The 18,657-nt window shown below is 34.0% G+C and overlaps 1 non-coding gene and 1 pseudogene across 1 annotated transcript; both read right to left on the reverse strand.

Moving 5' to 3' along the window:
• Nucleotides 1-2,398: 2,398 nt before the first annotated feature.
• On the reverse strand, nt 2,399-2,505 carry LOC126005581 (U6 spliceosomal RNA). The gene has a single exon (XR_007494629.1). It is a non-coding gene; the product is annotated as a U6 spliceosomal RNA (small nuclear RNA).
• Nucleotides 2,506-4,878: 2,373 nt separating this feature from the next.
• Nucleotides 4,879-5,023, reverse strand: LOC126005306 (uncharacterized; annotated as a pseudogene).
• Nucleotides 5,024-18,657: the final 13,634 nt, after the last annotated feature.

Genomic DNA, 18,657 nt, shown 5'->3' on the forward strand with positions numbered 1-18,657 from the left:
ACTTGATTCTGCTTTAAAAATAGTTTTTTGTTATTGTGAATTTGAAGATATCCATCTAAACAGTTTATCCGAAGATATCCATCTAAACAGTTTATCCGCTATTCTATTTTTAAAGTGTTTTTTGTTGATTCAGCTGAATGTTTTCTTTAGTTCTATTTTAATTCCTTCCCAATATATATTTATGGTAATTATGAGTGAGTGTTATTCCAATAATTTTGGATAGTATGTATTTGCATGTCTTATTGCATGTCTGTCTTATATGTTTTGTATATGGTTCTTTTTTCCTGACATTTTGTCCCCTAATTTATTATTCCTCATTATTCGCTCTTTCTTCCCAGTCCTTAACATTTTATTTATAGGAATTCCGTCACATGTGCGGATGGATCGCCTCCTTCACCCACAATTGCAAGCCTCCTGATCTCAGGCTGAAGAATACATCCTTAACTGTTCCAGTGCTATATCCTGTATCAAGTTATAACTCATCTTCCTTAATTCACTAAATGCCTCTGGTTGGACTTTTAGGAGTTCTATACTCCCTATCTTTTTAGAGTAATTTTAGACTTGGTAAAAATTTTTTAGCTTATGTATTTGTATTTGTATTTCTTATGATTGGAATCCTTTGATTCTATATTTTTTATTATTGTAATTGATGTTTTTATATTTTAGCTTTTAATCTTATAAAATTGATGTTGTATTTCATTAAAGTTTTGCTTTTGTAACTATGGGTTTGGGGTTAGATATTGTTACATTATTATTGTTATTGTTATTGTATTGTACATTATTATTGTTTGCTTACAAAAAAGGGGGAACTGTTGTGTATTTTTTGTAATATTGTTTTTGCCTGTCATCCCACCTGGACCTTCCAGGTGGGGGCAATTAAGGAAAGAATAAAATAGCTTATTGGGGAGACATAAAGGGATTTTTTTCCAGAGCTAATGGCTGGTTCGGTTTACTTTTTGGAGCTGGCTACAGACTGACAAAAGACTCTCTTTGCTGAACCTTTGGTCCCTAATCTTTAGTCTGTGTTGATTATTTACTCCGGATATTATTATTACCAAGGTCTCCCCCAAAAGGGGGGTCAGAAGAATGGGACTTAATTTATCTTTCTTGGAGCTATTTGTGGACTCAGAAACAATCAATAAGAAATTCAAATTCCAACAACATCAGGGCTCTTCACTTCACATGTTACCCCAGAAAATCCCACTATTATCAGTACCAATGTGCAATCCCAAATACCATTGAAGTATCCCATTTAATTCCTATGTCTCACTAGAAGTGCTCTCTGAGGGCAGAGTCAGGACACACCTGAGCACACAAATCTAAATACAAATAAACATGTTGAATTTTTCTCCATTTTAAATTTGTATTAGCTTGTATGATGGATATCTAAAAAAGGTTTACTATTTTGTTATGTTTTATTATTTAATTTTTGAATAATTTAAATAATTATTTTACTACTTAATTCTGGGTGAATAAACACTATGAATATGTGTTTGAATGTTCAAATATGATCTAAATTTTTATTTTTGCTTTTAGTTACCCCCAATAACAAAGTATTGTATAATGTAAATAATGCATGTTCAATGCAACAGACACAAATATTTCATTCATTTATCTGATCCTCTAATTATTTGAGTTTAAGAGTATGTTGTTAAAATATATTTTCACATAAATTATAATTTTTATGAACCAATTATAGTTCCCAATATGATAACTGGTATGAAATTTATTCATCCATAGAGACCTGTTGCACTACAAGTACATTAATCAGTATAATGAATGCAGATGAATGTAATTGTAAATATGCTAGAGTAAAAAGGAAGAAAATGCATGTCATTATCTTTTTATATAGCATTTAATTTCTAAATGTCCTTTATTTCTGTTAATCAATACAAACAATTAACTGATAATTTCCTGAAAAGACACATGAAATTAACTATATTATTCTTTCAGTGGATATTCTGTGGATATTTATATTTCCTAATTACTAGGAGTAATATACTAGAAATATAACAGAAACAAATCATAGAAATCTCCTTTGTAATGACAGAACCTTTGTATAAAGTACTAGAATAGATGATAAATGAAAAGTAAATAAATACAGATATTGATAAGTTAAGATTACTATGAAAACTAACTTATGTTAAAGATTGAAGACATTTAGGCATGAAGGCTAAACATGTAAATAACTTCGAATAATCACAGATAACTCAGCCTTGCTCTGGCTATATTATCAAACCATTTATCTGTATAAGATAAGAGAAATTACAGTAGATCATGGTGTAGGTTTGGAGACTGGAGATAAATTGATTTAAACAGAGTAATTTAATCTTTCAATGTAAAAACATGAAAACAAACTTAACTACAGAAAAAGAAATGATAACTTGAGTTTTTTTTTTTAAATATGGAACACTTCACGAATTTGCATGTCATCCTTGCGCAGGGGCCATGCTAATCTTCTCTGTATCGTTCCAATTTTAGTATATGTGCTGCCGAAGTGAGCACTAACTTGAGATCTTAAGATGTATAGAGACATAGTTGAAATTCAGTACTTTGTATTCAAAAAACTTTGGAGTTTCCTACCTTTATATTGTTTAGGACTATTATATATTCTTATAAAGTACCAATATTCTTATTAAGTATCAAAATAATTTTTTGCTGGACACAAATAGCTAAACATATTTGAACTTTATATTACTCATTTCAATGTTAATCCTACTTAAAAATTCTTCAATATTTGGGCCCGGAGAGATAGCACAGCAGCGTTTGCCTTGCAAGCAGCCGATTCAGGACCAAAGGTGGTTGGTTCGAATCCCGGTGTCCCATATGATCCCCAGTGCCTGCCAGGAGCTATTTCTGAGCAGACAGCCAGGAGTAACCCCTGAGAATAGCTGGGTGTGGCCCAAAAACCAAAACAAACAAAACCCAAAAAACTTCAACATTTAAGTTATGCCTGTGTGTTTTAAGTTGAATCTTGAACAATAACATAGAGAAAGGTGTGTAAAGACCTAAAATAAATGAAAATCTTATAACTATTTTTGAGTTGGTATATAAGTATTGTTATAATTATAATTATATATAATATATATATTAATTGTATAATATATACAGGTGGTATCATGAGGAGGAAAGAATAGAGGAGTAAAGGATTTTAAGTAGAAGAGGTTCAGAATTTGATTTTTTTCAATAAATTTGAACACGTTTTTGACCTCTCTATTAAGAACACACATGAAAGCAGTCTTTCTAGTGAATAAGAGGATTCTTGATTGGAATAGGATGGTGAAACCAGAAATAGAAATGGGAGCAAATATGGCGAAAAAAAGTCAAGCTTTGTTAGAGGCCAGATATAGGGTTTATTAAGAAAATAAATGTGAAGAGTGAGGCTATAAAAAGAATTATATTCTTCTGAGATGGTATATAAAAACAAAAAGAAAGTACCATCTAAAAACAGAGCCTAAAAGTAATTTGTTCTTTTTGAAGTTTGTAAGAAAAATACCATAGAAATGTATAAAAAGGGGCCAGGAAGGTGGCGCTAGAGGTAAGGTGTCTGCCTTACGAGCGCTAGCGTAGGATGGACCGCAGTTCGATCCCCCGGCGTCCCATATGGTCCCCCCAAGCCAGGGGCAATTTCTGAGTGCATAGCCAGGAGTAACCCCTGAGCATCAAACGGGTGTGGCCCAAAAACAAAACAAAAAAAAAAAAAAAAGAAATGTATAAAAAGCACAATACAAAAATGCCCTTTGCACTCCAAGGTTAACTGAAGCACTAGTTACAATACCCAGAGTATGGAAACAATCTAGGTGCCTGACAACAAATGAGAGGTAAAAGAAACTGTGGTACATATACACAATGGAATGCTCTGAGCCATTAGAAAAAATGAAGTCATGAAAGTTGATTATACATGAATGGATATGGATGGACATGCTGATTGAAATGAGCCAGAGGGAAAAGGATAGATATAAAATAATCTCACTCATTTGTGGGATCAAAGAAAGTAAATAAATAGTATGATAATAATACCCAGAGGAAATAGAGACAAAGGTCATGAGGTCAGCCCAGAGTAGAAAGCATGCCACAAAGCATGGTGAGTTTAGCTTGAATAAAAAAAGGTCTACAAAGATAATGATAATTGCAACTGATTGTTCTGGACAAGAATAAGGCAGTGAGAATGGAGAAACTAAAAGACAAGGTCCCCATCATTAATAGTACAAACCACAGTGTTAAAAGAAAAGGGAAAGAGGTATGGGGGACATTAAAAGAAACAATTTGCCTGTCCTAGAACAAGGCAGAGGTGTGGGGATTAAGGGATGAGAGGGAAATGGGAAGGGTAGATTGGTGAAGAATTGTGTGCATTATATGACTGAAATTCATCAACAAACAATTTTGCAACCATACTTCATAAATAAAGCAATATAAAATAAACAAGTATATATTTAAAATATACATTATATAATATAATTCTAAAATATAATTTAATAATATGTGGAAGGCATTTTAATAAAATCTTCACTATATATAGAATACAAAATATTATATATAAACAGGCATATTGAAGTTTTTACTGACTGCTGTTTTCACTTGTTTTGATTAGTTTCCATTGAAATTGTATTCTTTCTTTTTCAGGTTATTGAGGATATAAAATTACAGGAGAAACCTAGAACTCTGGATGAAGACATAAATAAATGTTTAAGAACCATAGAAGGACATAAAAATATTAAAGAATTTGAGAACTGAACCAGGACTTTAAATAGAAAATACTATGTTCCAAGAAAATCTAATACTGAAAATGAGTGGAAGTTATTTTAATAATACAAGTAGAAAGCAGTTTAGAAGTCTTTCCTCTATTCTATATTTTTACTGAATTATACAAAAAAAAGTTAGGGTAAAACATAGTACTGAATTTTTTTGTTCACCAGCTGCCCAGGTGTCCAAAAATTATGCTTCCAAAATCTTTTGATGTCGATTCTGCATGCAGGACAAACAAGCTGCCCAGCTTGTGCCAGTCATGGCACAAGCCCTTTTTATAGCACTAAATTTTTTGAAAGTTAGGAAGAGGAATGAAAATGGAAATAAATTTCATTGGATAAGAACAAACTTCACAAAAAATATAGGACAAAAATATGATATATTTTACTTATTTGTTGTCTAGATAGACATTTTATTTACTATCAATATTTTAAATGTTTTATAATATGTATTTATAATTTATAATTTTCCTATATATAAAATAAATTTAAATATGTTTTCATAGTCATGAAGCTATAAATACAAAGTTAACATATAACTGCTGCTTAAAGTGAGATTTTTAAATCCAATAATGACTACAAATACATATTGCTCAGCCATGATAAAAATCATGATGCTGGGGCCAGAGAGGTGGCAATAGAGGTAAGGTGTCAGCCTTGCAAGTGCTAGGTCCAAGGAAGGACCGTGGTTTGATCCCCGGTGTCCCACATGGTTCCCCCAAGCCAGGGGCAATTTCTCAGCGCTTAGCTAGGAGTAACCCCTGAGTATCAAATGGGTGTGCCCCCACTCAAAAAAAGAAAAAGAAATCATGATGCCATTTTTCCTGGATGTACCATTATACTGATCAGTAGGTATTTTCCTCTAGATCTATTCATTCTATTCCCACCCCTATGGAGGCACATGCTCACATGTGTTCACAGAGATATTTCATATTTTACCCTAATCAATGATTATGTTTCTGGGTATATGTTCATTGGTCTCACTAAGCATGCCTGCCTTGCCTGTGAGTGTGTGTGCATATGTGAGTGTGTTGGTGGGAATTAATCCCAGGATATTATACATGCAAAGCATATGCTCTACTACTTTTTCTCTGTTTTGTAGAGTTATATCCCTAATCTGAAATAAATTCTAAGTTTTAGCATAATAATGTTAATTATTTAATTATTTTTATTATTGAATTGAAAATAAAGCTACACAAACTAAAATAACAATGATAAATATAATTAGGGAGAAAGTAAATCTGTGAGTCAATAATAAGAAACTGTGTTTTGAATAGTTAAATACTCAGAAAATTTTTGATATAATGCTAAGGGAAAAATCCTGGTGCAAAAATATAGGAAGTTTTTTTCACTTACCTTACTTTATTTGAAAGATTTTGAGACTACACAACCCTATAAAACTCAACATGACAGAAACAAATAAAATTATTAATGTTTAAAATGAGAATGGCTAAGAAAATAAATTCAAAATATAAAATTTTACTTTGAAAACCTATCAAAATTGGCAATGGCTATTAATTTACCTCATTTTCAAAACCCAGTATTATTTAATACAAAAAACCAATTGAGCGTCTGCTAGAGTGTGCTTCATGGAGAGTCAATTCAGCCTAACATTTATACTTTCTACTCTGCTCCTTGGTCCCTCAGACTCCTAAATTTTGGTTCAGGAAATTTAGTTGTACTCAGCAGGAAAGAACATAAGATGATGAAAATATAACCATATATACCGAAAATATATATATATATATATATATATATATATATATAACCATATATACCAAAAATATACCGAAAGAACACTTACATAGACATGAAACTGAAAGAAACAAATGAATCATGATTCATCAAAGAACAATTCAAAGATTTGAGCTTGATTATTTGCATGTAAGTCAGAACTAGTACTACTGCTGTATCAGTTATAATGATGATGATGATGATGATGACGAGGAAGAAAATAAGAAGGTGGGCGATGGATATATTATTGCTGTAAATCTCTTAATCTGAAATTAAAAGCCCTGGTATGTTAGCCTAATATCAAAACTTCCATTGGATATAGTAAATGAAGATGACAATGAAAATTATGATTCTATTACCCCCATGGAATCAAGTATATTTTGAAAATATGATATTATCATTGTTTAAACAGTTTGATGTCGAGTCGCTTTATAAACATTATAATGATAAAACATGCTTTTAATTTTTCTGGTTTAAATTGGGAATCTAAGACACAGGTTCCTGACCTGTGAATTTTAAACAGGGTTGTTAGTAAGGCCGACTATAAGGATTTAAATTACTTGCTAGGCCTTGTGTAGCGCTCAGACTACTGTTTGCTTGCATTCATGGCAGCCGCTAGCTTTATCCAGCAGACTATGTGCTCAAACAAAAACTACGGAATGACTTTCTTGATGATTCCCTTAGAACAGACCTTGAAAGCAGGAAAAAGGAATTACTAGCAATATATAGAAAAGTTAGCCAACTCAATTTTATTTATTTTTGTATTTCTCAAGAGACATTGACAGCATACAGTCTTTTCATCTCCTACACTAGATTAAGTTTAGTTAAGATTTATATAAATACTATGTAGGAAGGGATCCAGCTAAAAAATAAGTCCAAGTTTGATTACTTTATTCTGCTTTATTTGGATTTTATTTGATTTTGAATACAAAAGTGGGACAAAGATTTATGTTTCCGTGTGAAGTCCAGAAACACAGATTTTTTTTAGTAACAATTATAAATTACGCATAGTATTATAAGTGTTAAGATAGAGTAGTAATGTATGAATCTGAAGACAATTCGGTGCACTGGACTTGCTCCACTTACTTGTTATTTATTTATTTATTTATTTATTTATTTATTTATTTATTTATTTATTTATTTATTTATTTATTATTGTTATTTAACACATTGCTACAGGATTTATTTTCTTGGTTTTGTTTAGTTTGGGGGACATACTCAGAAGTGCTCCTGGCTCTATATCATCAGGGATGATTCCTGTGAATTTAGTGAATAAATGAGATGCCAATTATTGAACCTGGGTTAAGTGAATTCAAAGCAAGCACCCAATGTGCTATACTATCACTCTGGTCTCCATTACTATACTTTTTAACAGAACTTTTCAAAATTATTTAAATTAAATATATTTTTACCTTGTTCTACTAGGTTTTATAATGTTATCAGAAGTACACATGTTCTTACATAAATCAATTATAGAACTTCATTCGCTGTCAGTGTTCCATTGCTTCTATCAAAATGTTTTCTGTGTCCAGAGTGATAGCATGTAGCACAGCGGATAGGGCATTTGCCTTGCACTCAGCCAACCCAGGTTCAATCCCTGGCTACGGAATGGTTCACAGAACCTACCAGGAATAATTTATGAGTGCAAAGCCAGGAGTAATCTCTGAGCGCCTCTGGGCATGTTCCAAAAACAGACAAAGAAATAAACAAACTAAAAAAAAATCAAGCAAAAATGTTTTCCTTCTCTGAGCTTTCCATTTACAGCAATTTCGGGATTAAACACTTGGAGGCTGCATGCACCAGGCGTCTTAGTCACTAAATCATTTATTTCATTACTTACTGGATTTAGTTATTTAAAATATTTTAATTGTCTGTTCATTTTCAGATTATAAAATATTTTCTTTGTTTGTTTTGATAAATCCTAAAATAATTTTGTCATTCAATATCTTAAAATTCAGAAGTTTGAACAAATATGACTTTTCTTTAAATTTTTATTTTGATCATAGTGGCTTACATATCTTTCACAATAGTATTTTAGGTACATATTAACATGGAATCAGGTGAATACCCACCACCAAATTTATTCTCCCCCCTTCCCCGTTCCCTTTCTAGAACCACATCCCCCACCATCACCCCCTGGGCTGCTGAAGTAGGTGGTCCCCTTTTTGTCTAGCTATCAGTGATCATATATCTGTTTAGTCCTGGTGCCCTCCCTTGTTTCTCACTCTATTTGAGAGGCTAAGCTACATAAATCGAGTTATCTGGTTTTGTTTGAGTGAAAGAAAAGCAATAGAATGGGGTAAAGAATAAGAAAAAAATTTAAAAAAATTAAAATGGGTGGAGTCCTTCTAGTGGCTATCAACCTCAGTTTGAGAGAGGACATTAAAAAGGTAATTAAAACACCATTACAATACAAAAATAAATGTCAAATTAAATATCCAGTGAGCACTACAGCAATAAAGATAAGCAGCACACAATAGTCTCAATTCTGAAATCAAATCATGCCGGAGTGCAAAAAGAAAGAGAAAGAGAAGATAAAATAAAATAAAATAAAAAAGGAGATATCAACTTTGGTATCTACACCAAAATAAGGACATCAAAAAAAAATTCAATTGGGGCCGACGAGGGGGCGCTAGAGGCAAGGTGTCTGCCTTGCAAGCCTTAGCCAAGGAAAGATCGCGAATGCGGTTCGATCCCTGGTGTCTCATTAGGTCCCCCCAAGCCAGGGGCAATTTCTGAGTGCTTAGCCAGGAGTAACTCCTGAGCTTCAAACAGGTGTGGCCCAGAAACCACCCCCCCAAAAAATTAATAAATATATATGTGGAAAATGATTATTTTGTGCTTTTTTTTTTTTCTTTTTCCCCCTGCATAGACACAGTAACTATTGAGGATATTATAGAGGGAATTCCCTTGGCCTAGGAGATACACCACCCCTGAAGTATACTGTCATGGTATTAACTATAGACTCCTTGCATGATCATTTACTCTCCCCTCGGTGCATTTGTGGTGTATGGAAGACTTCTGCTTCGTCTTGAATGGTAAAATCAGACCTCTGTATCTAGAGATCTTGTTGACTGTGCAGCTCAAGGGACGGAGCTTATCATGAAGTCTTTCTTTGTGGTTCTAGCAGTTCTGCTTCTTCAGTGTCGTTTTAATTCATCTTCTGTATTTGATGTTCTTGGTCATTATGTTGCTCCTAGGAGGGAGCCTGGGATAGAGTTTTTGTTATGCTTCCGGAAGACCCATTCACTTGTGATTGTCTCAGTCAGACCCCTGGAATTGGAGATCTCGTTTGTTGAACAGGTTGTAGACCAAAAGCTAGGCTAGAGCTTTTTGTTGTTGTTGTTTTTGTTATTGTTGTTGGTCCCTGGATGCATACTGTCTAGTCCTGGCTGTAACAACCAGTCATCTGTATATAGCAATCTTGGTTTTTGAACAGATCAAAGGGTGACATGTCTTCTGATTTTGTCTTATTGTTGGCTGGTGAGGAAAGTTAACATGATCTTAGATCTAGTTGTTCCCATTTCCTCCTTGTCAGGTTATCAATTTAAAACTGGTGTATGTTGGCGTCAGAGAAGCATTATGAATGCCCTGGAGATGATTTGGTTCCTGGAGTTGTTGTGAAGAACTCTGTCGTTTCTATGTCTGGAATCCAGTAGTCAAGGCTGGACAGTTGGTGCCTATTTCCCTGAAGTCAAGGTTGGTTCCACATGATATACATTCAAGGTGGGAGATGTCCCTGTGTTGTAAAAAAGTTTAAGTTCTTATCCCTAGTAGATAAGAGCTTGTTTTTACACGTAAAATTTCCCTATTTTTAATATGCCTTTGCAGGAAGAAGTGGTGCTACATTATATTGTTGGTGGATTTGGGGGTGGAGAGAGAAAAAAATACAGATCCATGATAAAAACTAAAAATATATATGCTCAGACATACCTAAAGAAAAAAAGATTAAATAAAAGACATAATTAAAGGAATAAAGTGGGGCCAGAATGAATAGCATGGAGGCAAGGCGTCTGTCCTTTTTGCAGAAGGACTGTGGCTCATATCCCGGCATCCCACATGGTCCCACATACTCACTAGGGGCAACCTCAGAGCATAGAGTCAGGAGCACCCTCCGAGCGCCACCAGCTGTGACCCAAAATAAGCAAAAAACAAATCAAATCAAAAAGCAAAAACTTGCACAAAACAAATAAAAAAATGAACAAGTGGGGGGAGAAAGAAAAAAAGAAAAAGGGAGAAAGTAATACAGAAGATTACTTTACATTTGGGGAGAAACTGTATAAGAGGTATGTTATATAGGTCTATACTTATGATGACAGTATAGGCTTCCCCATTGTCTTTTGAGATTTCCTTGTGAGGTGTGGTCTCCAGGCAGGGAGGTCTTGGATAGAGTTCTTGCATGGGGAGTCCTTTTGGAGCTAATCCGGCATCAAGCCACAGTCCACATTAGGGAGAGGTGATTAGGAGGGCCACACTGCATGAGTCAATTGGGGTGTTGGTTGTATTTTCTTGCCAGGAACGAGGTGTGAGTTTGAGTGGGTGTCTCTTCAGTTGGGTACTGAGTACTGGTTCGTTCGGGGTAGGAGGTTGGTCTTGATGCCTAATGGGTTAAGAACTGAGGGTGAAGAGTTATAATATGGTGGAGATATCGGGGATTGGATTAAGGTGTGAAGGGACAGTCAGGTTTCTGAGGAAGAGAGAGGGAATAGTACATGGGAGGGGTTATATAGGGTATAGGTATGGGTTGTTTGTGGTTTAGGTTTGTCTCTTAAGGAGGATTCCTATCTCTGTGTGCTCCTGCCCACATATAAACATATAGAAGTTAGCTTAGGAATATATTAATGTAGAGAGGTGGGGAGGGCAAGAGATACGCTGAGTACAGAAAGATAGGTAGGTATAGTACTTGTTAGAAAAGGAAACTAATAGATCAACTTTTAGATATGTATAGGTTTCGTGTCTCAAGTACTAACCATTGTGTTAGTGATGTCTATCTATATAGGGATTTACCCTTTGCAGAATTGTCCACAGCACCCTATATATCAGCTTTCTTTCCTTTCCTATAGAGGAGGTAACCATGTGGTTTTTATTTGACATGGATTTAATTGATGGTAATGAGGAGAAGAAGGTGGAAGAAGAGGAAGACAAGAAGAGAGAAAAGGAAAAACAAAACAGAACAAAACATACCAATAATTAGATAACAATAACACAACAAAAATATGAAGTAATGAGAAGAGAGCAAGTGCATGTTAGTTTGCTTGAACGTGTTCGATGCTTAGGCCCTGTAATAAAAATCTGTAGGTCACAGTTGTTGCTTCCATGGTCTGGCTGGTCATGCACTTTTAGGTCCTAAAAGAAGGCATAATCTAGAGATAAAGGGTATGTTAAAGAGTTTTATCCAGACATTTTCATGATGCAAGCTGAGTATGTTGCCTCGTGTGACTCAGCACTGAGGTACCACCGTAGGATGTTCACCCTTTGTATCCAGGAACCCCTATGGACAGAAAAACTGACAGGTTATTTTAAATGTGGTAAGGTAAAGGCATTCAACCATAATGTTTTGAAATGTTTCCATTGGAGTCAATAATTTCCTGTCATAATCTTTACCTGTAATCCTTTATAAAATCCCTAGTAAATTATTATAAACCTTTGTAGTAAAATGATAACAACATACCTGTTCCTCTATGCTGCTGTTTCTGCTGCTGCTGGTTTCTTTATGATATAATGTGTAGTAGGGCTCTGTGTTGCTTCTCTTCCCTTTGTTTTAGGCTCTACTTCCCAGTATATGGATATTATTACAGTGTTTGAGGTTTCTATCCTGTTACACTCTGTTATTTAATCACGGGGTTTTGGTTGTATATCTGGTGACTATTCTACATGCTTCAGAATAGTGCTATCATTCTGTATTTATCTTCGTCTTCTGGCTTGCTTCATTTAACATAATATATTCTAGGTTCATCCACGTTGCTGCAAAGTCTGTGATTGTATCATTTCTGACTGCCATGTAGTATTCCATTATGTATAGATACCACATCTTAATGACCCATTCATCTGTTGTTGGACATCGAGGTTGGTTCCAAGACTTGGCTATTATACTGAGTGCTGCAATAAATAGTGGGGTGCACACATACTTTGGAATGAATATCCTTCCTACTTGGGGGTAGATACCTAGAAGAACAATTGCTGGACCAAATGGCAGCTCAATTCTGAGTTCCTTGAGCATTCTCCAGACTGTTCTCCATAGGTGTTGGACTAAGGGGCATTCCCACCAGCAGTGAATGAGAGTGCCTTTCATACCACAACTCCACCAACAATAATGTTCCCATTATTTTTTATGTGAGCCATCCTCACTGGTGTAAGGTGGTACCTCATTGTTGTCTTGAGTTGGATTTCCCTAATGATGAGTGAAGATGAGCATGTTTTCATGTGTTTATTGGCCATCCTTCAGTCTTCCTCAGAGAACTTTCTATTCATTTCATCTCCCCATTTTTATGGCTTTATTTGGTTTTGTGGGGCTCAGCTTTCTGAGTGCTTTGTATATTCTAGATATCAGCCCTTTATCTGACATGTTGAGTGCAAAGATTTTTTTCCCATTCAGTTAACTGTCTTCTTGTGTTAAGTAGGGTTTCTTTCGCCATGCAGAAGCTTTTTAGTTTGATGTAGTCCCATTTGTTTATGTTTGATGCTAAAGTTCTTGCCATTGGTGCTCCATCTTCAAGACCTTTTTGATATATAGGTCTTCGAGTGTTCTGCCTATTTTTATTCTCAATAAACTTTATAGACTCGGGTATGATTTCAAGGTCCTTGATTCATTTTGAGTTGACTTTTGTATAAGGAGTGAGGTATGGGTCAATTTTCAATTTCTTACATGTGGTTTCCAGTTGTACCAACACCATTTGTTGAAGAGACTTTCTTTGTTCCATTTCAAGTTCTTGGCTCTTTTGTCAAATATTAGTTGGCTATATATCTGGGGGTTTGTGTCTGGGAATTCTGTTCTGACCCATTGGTCCAAGGTCCTGTCTTTGTTCCAGTACCATGCTGTTTTGATTACTATGGCTTTATAGTATAGTTTCAGGTTAGGTAAAGAGATGCCACCCAGTGTTTTCTTTTTCAGTATGTGTTTGGCTATCTTGGGTCTTTTGTGGTTCCAGATAAATTTTGTGATTGATTGTTCTAATTCTTTAAAGAATGATGTCTGAATTTGGATTGGGATTGCATTAAATCTATATAGTAATTTGGGTAGGATAGTCATTTTGACTATGTTGATTTTACCTACCCATAAGCATGGGATGTTCTTCCATTTCCTTAGATCTTCTTCAATTTCTTTCTGAAGTGTTTTGAAGTTTCCCTGGTATAGCTCCTTCACTTCCCTTGTAAGGTTGATTCCTAGGCACCTAATATTTTTTGATACTATTTTAAATAGAATTGTATTTTTAATCTCTCTCTCTCTTCACCTTCATTATTTGTATATAGAAACACTACTGTCTTTTGTGTATTGACTTTGTATCCAGCCACTTTGCTGTATTGGTTAATTGTTTCTAGGAGTTTTTCTGTGGACTCTTTAGGGTTTTCGATGTATATCATATCATCTGCAAAAAGAGATAGTTTGATTTCCTCTTTCCCAATTTGGATTTCTTTGATTTCCTTCCCATGCCGGATTGCTATTGCTAGGACTTCTATGATTATATTGAATAAGAGTGGAGAGAGTGGACAGCTTTGCCTAGTTCCTGACCTTAGTGGAAATGCTTCTAGTTTTTCACCGTTAAGGATAATGTTGGCTGTGGGCTTTTCATAGATATCTTGAGGAAGCTTCCTTCTAACCCTTTTTTGCTGAGTGTCTTCAACATGAAAGGGTGTTGGATTTTGTCAAATGCCTTCTCTGCATCGAATGATATGATCATGTGTTTTTTTTGCCTTTCTTGTTGTTGATGTGATGTATGATGTTGATTGATTTGCATATGTTAAACGAACCTTGCATCCCTGGGATAAAACCCACTTGGACTTGGTGTATGATCTTTTTGATGAAGTGCTGGATTTGGTTTGCTAAGATTTTGTTGAGTATCTTTGCATCTATGTTTATTAGTAAGATTGGTCTGTAGTTTTCTTTCTTGGTGGTGTCTTTTCCATCTTTGCGAATGAGTGTGATATTAGCCTCATAAAAGGAGTTGGGGAGGATTCCTGTTTTTTCAATGGTTTGGAAGAACCTGTGAAAAGTAATAGAAAGTCTTCTAGGAATGTTTGATAGAATTCACCTGTAAATCCATCTGGGCCTGAACTTTTATTCTTAGGGATTTTCTTAATTACGTCTTCAATTTTCTCTGAAGTGATTGGTCTGGTTAGGCTTTCTAGGTCTTCCTTTTCCAGTCTTGGAAGATGATATTTTTCTAGGAATCTGTTGATTTCTACTGGTTTCTCCAGCCTGAGTACAGTTGTTCATTATATGACTTCATGATATGTTGTATTTCTTGGGGGTTCTGTTGTGGTCTATTCCCTTTCATTTGTGATCCTACTGATTTGAGTGTTTTCCTTATTTTTTTTTGGTGAGTTTTGCCAGTGGTTTGTCTATCTTGTTTATTTTTTCGAAAAACCAACTCCTGGTCTCATTGATTTTTTGTATTGTTTTCTTAGTTTCTATGTTGTTTATTTCTGCTCTGGTTTTTATTATTTCTTGCCTTCTGGGTGTGGTTGGATTTCTTTGCTACTGTTGTTCCAATTCCTTGAGATAATGCTTTAAACAGTTGATTTTGCCATTTTACTCTTTCTTGACATAGGCCTGTATTGCTATGAGTTTCCCCCTAATTACTGCTTTTGCTGTGTCCCACAAATTTTGACAAGTTGTCTCTTCATTATCGTTTGTCTCAAAAAAATCTTTTTATTTCTTCCTTGAGTTGCCCTTTGATCTAGCTGTTATTGAGCAGCATGTTGTTTAATCTCCAAGTACTAGTTTTTCTCCATTGCTTCTTCTTGCAGTCACTTTTGACCTTTGTTGCATAGTGATCTGATAGGGTGCTTTTAATGATCTTTACACTTTTGGTCTTATATAGGTTAGATTTGTATCCTAAGACCTGGTCTATTCTGGAGAAGGTTCCATGAGGGCTTAAGAAGAATGTGTATTCTGTTTTCTGTGGGTGGAGGGCCCTATATAAGTCTATTAGCCCTAGATCTTCTAATTTTTCATTTAGGGCTCTTATTTCTTTGCTATTATTTTGTTTGATGGATATGTCCAGTGGTGACAGTGGAGTATTGAGATCGCCTACTATTATCACATTTCCCTTCATTTGTTTCTTCAGGTTAGTGAGCAAAATATTTTGTTTGTTTTGATGAATCCTAAAATAATTTTGTCATGCAATATCTTAAAATTCAGAAGTTTGAACAAATATGACTTTTGATTATTTTTTTCTTACCATCTTTTATTTCAAACCTTATAAAGTGAATATCTCAATAGACTATCTGAAAACATCATTAAAATAGTACAAGGACAAAGATGTAGAAAGAAAAAAAATAATCATCTTTCACTATACTTCTCTGAAAATTAGTGAAAATATATACATTTATTAACTGAAAAAGTTGGGCATGCATATGAGTATGAAATGTGCATTTGTGTATCATCAAGCCTAAGATATACATTAGCTTTAAACTTCATCATTTTCTCTGTCTTTAGATAACTTTTGGTAATAGGGAGCAGGGAGTTGTGACCATATCCATCTGCACTCCTAGGTTAATCTGGTCTCTGATTGAAAGTGGCTCCTACTGTTGTACAGAGAATCAAGCAGAGCCATAAATTGAACTTGGGTTATTCTCATGTAAGGCAAGTAGCTTAATTCCTAGACTGTCTTTCTAATTCTATATTAAGTAATTTTAATGAGATTTATTCAGATTTAAAAACACTAGTAATTTATTTCCAAAAGATTTTATTTCTAAACTCTGAGTAATTATGTCATTTTCCACAGTTGTTCATAGATATTTAACTGATTATAACATGAAATAATGCAATAAAAAGGATTACTGCTATTAACCTTATAGAGGACAAAACAGTGATTTATCTAAATTTATTTGACCTAGTTAATTATCCACAGTTGATGACCCACTGAGGTCTCAAGTTTTTGTTGTGCAATGTTTGTGTTGAGAAATATAACTACATGTGCTTTTGTGAGTTTATACTATCATTTTCTATGGATCCACAAATGTATGCATTTAAGTATATTTGCCAAATAATAATGTTTTCATTTTCTATCAGAAGACTCACTCCATTAAAAATTCTCATTAGTAATATGTATGTTTGTTTATTGAGTGAGGACTACATTATACATCATTATTTCATTTTGAAGCAGATGATGTATGAAAATTTCAAAGAAAACCTCAAGCCATCATCATTTTGGCTAATCCAAGTGGTTCTAAAAAGCTTTTAACATCATGATTTTATATGTAATGGACCAAGAAGAGAGAAATCTTTTTTCTTATTTGCAAACCTGCTGTGATCAGCTCCCTACAGTCAAAAGAACTAAGGAAAATTGGCCAAAAACACCCTTTTGAAGATGGTGAATTGAGGTTGACTATCATGAGGAAAATACCCCATACTGAGCAATGATTATGGATAGCTCTTACTAAAATGAGCTCTGAAGCCACTAGGATAGATGGTACTTTAGACTAAATAGATAATTTGTCTGGTGTGCTAACTCTTATGCAATTTTAGAAATGAATGTATTGAAACACAAAAATGAACACATTCCCCCTTTAATATTATTAAAATGTTTCATTTATAAATGTAGCATTAATTTATTTTTTGGGATGTTTTTTTTGTTTTACTCACCTAAACCTCACAGTAATTTTAGAAATAAGCTCAATGTATTTCCAGTTTTATTATTAAAGGAAGAAACAAGCATTCTATTTTATAACCAATACTAATCATAGAAAAATGTGTATAATTTCTCTTCTAACGATCAAATTTTGATCATTTCTTAAGCTAGCAATTTTTTTAGGACTAAAAGTTTGAAAGTATGTAATGAAAGTGAATCTATTTGAAAATACATCTGTAAAATGATTCAATACCTAATTTTAACTTTTCTTCACCGAGCAAGTAGCACTACATATTTTTGTATAATACTACCTAGTATGTGTTGTCTGTTTCCAAGAGTAATTTAGAAGAGTGGTGATTACTGGACAGGGAAGGAAGAAAGTATGAAACATCAGTAAGCTAAATTGTCAATTTTCTGGGGTCCTTCTACTACAAATCTATATGAACTATCATATTTAAACCTGCTGCCTGAGGATATCAAGAAAAATACTAAATAGTAGATTTCAAGAACTAGACATTGAAAGACAAAATGTCTGAGGAAAAAAATGTCAGGAACAAGGTGAGCCATATAGGGACAAGAGAGATAGAATGGAGGTATGGAGTGTTCATTGGCCTTTCCTAGGCCAAAATGGATTTGATTCCTTAGACTACATATAGTTCCTAGCGTGACCAGAATTGATTGATCACTAGTGCAGAGACAGGAGTAATCCCTAACTACATTTGGATGTAGCCATAAAACAACAAATAATGGTGATTGTTTTCATTTTTTTTATCATAATAGCTTAACAGTCTATTTTAGTCTTTAATACAGAAAAATGATTTGAAGAAACCAGATACTTTTACTGGAGAAATGAGAATCTAGGAATATCAAATATTCAAGAGCAAGTATCTGGACAGAGGCAAATTTTTAGAGAACTATATATAGGTTTTCTTGTGTTTAATACTGAAGAGTAGAAAGTGTTAAACAAAACTAATAATTAGTTTAGAGAAATAATCAAAATAGTAAGAGTATGCCCATATAAGATGTAATAATATTTACCATATATAATAATATTATATCCACATAAAATGTAAATTATTAAACATATAATTATAAAGCAGATATTGATGGAATATAAAAATAATATAGAACTATTATGATTATAAAAACAGTTTAGATATAAATGAACATAAGCATAGATTATAATTTAAAGGATAATTTAAATATGTTAAATATGCATCTTTTAATGCTGATAGTAATAAAAAGAAAGGGAGATAAAATATATCAATATAAATGTCTATTTCAGATCAAAGATTACAGGGACAGAGTGGTAGCAGAGTGGACAGGCCAATTGCCTTGCACACAACTGATTCGGGTTCAACTCCATGCATCTCATATTTTCTCTG

Source organism: Suncus etruscus, chromosome 3, assembly GCF_024139225.1.
Source record: "Suncus etruscus isolate mSunEtr1 chromosome 3, mSunEtr1.pri.cur, whole genome shotgun sequence".
Classification (NCBI taxonomy): Eukaryota; Metazoa; Chordata; class Mammalia; order Eulipotyphla; family Soricidae; genus Suncus; species Suncus etruscus.